General features: G+C 49.4%; 1 protein-coding gene across 3 annotated transcripts in view; it reads left to right on the plus strand.

The window, feature by feature from the left end:
• Positions 1–3,916: 3,916 nt before the first annotated feature.
• Positions 3,917–4,508, plus strand: part of LOC135830684 (uncharacterized) — a 227,691-nt gene continuing 227,099 nt past the window's right edge. For all 3 annotated transcript variants that reach the window (XR_010556090.1, XM_065342909.1, XM_065342910.1), the window contains exon 1: positions 3,917–4,126. The gene's annotated coding sequence lies outside the window, so the exon portion shown is untranslated. The remainder of the gene's footprint in view (positions 4,127–4,508) is intronic.

Genomic DNA, 4,508 nt, shown 5'->3' on the forward strand with positions numbered 1-4,508 from the left:
CACTTCAGAAGGTGACCAGGTATCCCGTCGCTTCCTGTTGCTTTGGCAGGATTGATTTGTCGGAGAAGCCGTTCTACTTCGCCAAAAGACACTTGCGGCAATTCTGACATTGCAGTCTGAGGCTGTGGACCTTGCGGTAGCGGGATGCTGTGAGGACGGGCATTGTCTGTTACTACTGCCTGGAAGACTGACGAAACTTCTTCAATGGGGCAAGTAGGCTCCACACGTACTCTCTTCATGTTCGTAACGGAGTTTATGACGTTCCAGAGCTTACGCGGGTTCTGACTGGACGCGGCACATTGCGCTTGGAAGAAATCGTTGCGCTTTCGGCGATAGGCATTTCTGGAGCTTGAGCGTGCTTGCTTGAACTGTACGTGAAGATTCTGGTTTCCCTTATCGCGTAGCCACCGTCGGTGTAGCTGGTTTTTACGTTGGTTGAGCTTGTGGAGCTCTCTGTCGGACCAGGGCGGATGGGATTTGCGGTTGGAGGATACATAGCGGATGGGTGCATGCTTGTCCACGACAGCCAAGAACTTGTTGTGCCACGACGCCCATATGGTGTCCACATCCCACGTGTTAGTAAAATCATCCAGCCCTGCGGAGCTGACATCCCGACGGAAATCACAGAGGTTCACCGACCGAGTATTTCTTTGAGCTCGGACCCGCTCTACTGCCTGAGGTGACACGCTGCGAGAAACCTGAAGGTGCAGGTTAGCCTCAATCCCAAAGTGGTCGCTAATGGTCAAAGGCAGGACGTGGCACTCACTGATGTCTTGACTAGCTGAAAGAATGAGATCGATAGTTGTACCTGATGGGCACGCCGGTGAGATACGAGTTGGAGCATGAACGTGATTAGTGAGGCCGTAGCAGTTGCAAAGTTCGAGAAATTTCCGGGCGATTGGACAAGGTGGGTAGGGGGTTGAAACATTAACGTTAAAATCACCAATGACTGTGATGCTTGGGTTGTCCACGAAAGCCCTGTGCAGCTGCTCTTCAACATTCTGCCAGTACAAGATGGGCTCGTCAGGTGGCCGGTAAAAGCACCCAACTAGTTGTCGCCTTCGTCGCCCTTTGACTTCGATCCAGGACGATTCAATGTTAGCGTCGGAAAGCTCTGGGCGCGGTTTTACCTGGAGTCCGGAACGGAAATAAAAGCATACACCGCCACCTCTGCGCACTGGACGATCGTGCCGTATCACACAGTAACCTGGTATATCAATATCACTGTCTGACGTTGTGCTGTCAAGCCAGGTTTCTGCGACGCCAAATATGTCGAAGTTGTATTGCTGTAGGATATCGGCGACCTCAGCTACTTTGTTTCGAAGACTAAAAACATTCAAAAAGCCCAGTCTTATGAAGGACTGTGTCAGTGGGGTAATGCGGTGAGCAGGGGCAGAAAGGTTATTCTGGGTACAAGAGCCATGAGCACTGGGACCTGGGATGCCAGCGCCAGCCCAAGGGGAGAGATGTTGACTGTGTACACTAGTAGTTAACTTGGAGGGGGAAAAGCTGGGTGCTAAGGGATTAAGAGACGCCATTAACATTTAAAAAAGATACAGCTAAAGAAATTGTGTTCTGATGATCTATCATTACTAGGGAAAAGGGGATCAGCATGGGGATTAAGAGCAAGTGCAGTAAGTATAAACCGTAATTACCTTCATTGCACTAGTGGCTTCCTCTGCGGGCAGCTTCAACTCTCTCTGCCAGCTTCTTGCGCTCACGGTTTGAACACTCCTTAGCCCACGCAATTTGCGGGTCGTTCAAGGCAGAGGCAGGTGGCTCAGTGCGCCCTGATAGGACAGTGGCGGAGAAGGTGTGTTTGCCTGCTGCCAGTCTGAAGCCATCGTCATCAGGAGAGGGGGCTGTCCCGCTGCTCTTTTCTTTGTCTCCAGGTTGGCTGAAAGCCGGCACATGGTTACTGGTATCAGTTGTGCCAGTGCTGGTCCCATTGGCTAAAAGTGCCTGGCGATAGCTGTTGACTGAGGCAGTGTTCAGCCCTGTGTTGCTAGCTGCACCTGTCTCCGCACTGACGTCAGCTGGCTCTACAGCGGCTTCTGCGGGCTGGGTAGTCACCGTACCCGTATCAGTGGCTGTACTGACGCTGGGAGGGTTTGTACTCGTACCGGTTGTGTTGCGGTGCTGTGCTTGTGGAAGCCGGGAAGCTGTAGACTGTGCCCCACGGTTGGGACATGCTTTAGCCTCGTGGCCACTGTTGCTGCAGCGCCAACATGTTTGCTGTTGGCCGCGGTGCCATACTCGCAGTTTCAACTGACCTACGGTAACCGTAGATGGAACTGGTGATCGGAGGACCAGGCTGAGAACACGGGTGCCAGTACTTATTTCCAATCCCTCAAACAATACTTTTTTCTGTTGAGGCGACCCTACAATTCGGCCGAATTGGCCCAGCGCAGCACACAATTTACTGTTTTGAAGCCCGACAGGGCACCCAAACACATGCAGATGGGTTAAGTCCACCCCGGAAATCTCGCAGAGCACCTGCTTACCGGAAATCCGGATTCCTGCGTCCAGTATCTTTTCCCGCTCAGCAGAACTCTTCACTGTAACAACGCAATGACCAGGCTTGCCCTGAAGGTCCACCTGGCAGACCTGACATATATCTACCTTACTCTGCTTGAGCGCCTTGGCGTAAAACAAGTGGTCTGCAGACCAGTCCTTCTCAATCCTAAAAGAAAAGGAGGCCGGAGCAGGAGCTCCAAAACTGCCAACCGTCTCCATCGTACAGTGTAGTGTGTGTGCTAGGCCCTGCACCTTGGTGTATTGAGCACTCTCACGAGCAACCACAACTCCCTCCGAGTTTACATGTAGCTATATAGAAAAATAAGGGAAAAGTCAACACTTCAACATAGGCGATAAAATGGTTAAAGTGTTAAAAACTCAAAAACAAAAGCTGCAAGTGCAAGTTTTAGACAAACACGTTGAACACATCAAGGTCCTAGTGACCGGCGGATTCTGCTCGAAAAGGTGGCAGATTCTGCTCGAAAAGCAGTGAAATTGGCAGACCCATACAAACCTTATGGCATGCAATTCCTCGAATTCTGCTTCATTTCTTTATCCACATACCAAACATGCATTAAACTTACCAGAAAAAGTACCGAATTCTGCCAATTTTTCTGCCGGCAGAATCCGCTGGACCCTACCAGGGGGTTTATCTCTTGCTGGGAGTCTACTTCACTGTACTGTATTATGGTTTGAAGCCTGATGACAATCATGACCATGATGACAGTCTAGTGATGTGCATGCCAGCTACCTGCAGTCTGAAGTGCTTGCTGCACGTGCCCGGAAAGCTGTGTGCGAGGGGAATCTCGCACCAGGTACTTCCCCGGACATAACTGCTAACGAGGTGAAGTCCCTCATCTGACATCGGGAGATCGCATCTCGGCGGCTGTCCAGCTCAAATGATCATAATGACATTTAGGGAGCCTTCGAATTGTCACTCTTTGACTTTTCGAGGAAATTCGTTTTTCTGAAGAGGCGGCCTTATTGGCCTCTTCAGAAAAACGAAGCTCCTTGAAACTCCACAACTTCATCCCATGGAAGAGGTGGATTAGTTTCGAAGAGTTTGGAATAGCTACGTCACGTCGTACGTGGAGATGGTCGATCTGATCGGACGTCATCATCGCCATGACAATTCCACTGAAAAACTCTAAAATGATAGAAACCGTTCTAATGGGACACTTCAACTAATCTCTTTATAAAATTTGTTTGAACAGTTGATGAAGACAATTCGAACGCGGCCTTAGTAGGGCGATCTAGGCTGAAGCGTGCACCGTGTATTATGTGTATGTGGCCGTGCAAGTATTTAGCTTGCTACGCCCATCATTCGTTCGCTGCGATCGAGCATGCTGCTATGCATGCGTGTGTGTCAATATAACACCTCGCACATGCTTGCAGCGTCCGTTTCTACTCGATCAGACCTTGTGAATGGATGAAGATCGAGTGCTAGTACAGTACATGTATCGGCAGCGCTTGCTGGGCATTGCCAAAAGCCTAGATTCTGATTTCGTGCAGAAGCCGGTGATCCGTAGTGTGGTAAATCGACCACTACCACTGTGCCACTGCACTGCCAGCCTCAAAGTTGCTTACTCGCTCTAGACGCAGAGTGCAGGTGAGTTCTCCTAGCCATACATAACTTTATCGCTCCCTTAGTATTGACTCCCATAGAATTTTGCCATACCTAAGCAGTCCAAAATTCCTGCATATATCACTCCTTTGGGCTATATTGACCGCTTATGTTTGGCTCCTTTTTAGCGATTGAACACAGGCTTTGGCTTGTCGTGATAAATGCAATACTGACTTCGTACTTGTGATGTTGTGATGAGTTGGGAATGCAATGAATTGAAAATATGGCCGAAAGCTCTGTTGCAATATTGACTTCGTACTTGGTCAGTATAGGAAATAAAAGACCTCGTAAAAGACCTCGGCTTTTCCTATATTGACCTTGTACTCAGTCAATATTATTATTATACGTATCATTGTACTTGATGCAA

This window comes from Sycon ciliatum, unplaced genomic scaffold, assembly GCF_964019385.1.
Source record: "Sycon ciliatum unplaced genomic scaffold, ocSycCili1.1 SCAFFOLD_162, whole genome shotgun sequence".
Classification (NCBI taxonomy): Eukaryota; Metazoa; Porifera; class Calcarea; order Leucosolenida; family Sycettidae; genus Sycon; species Sycon ciliatum.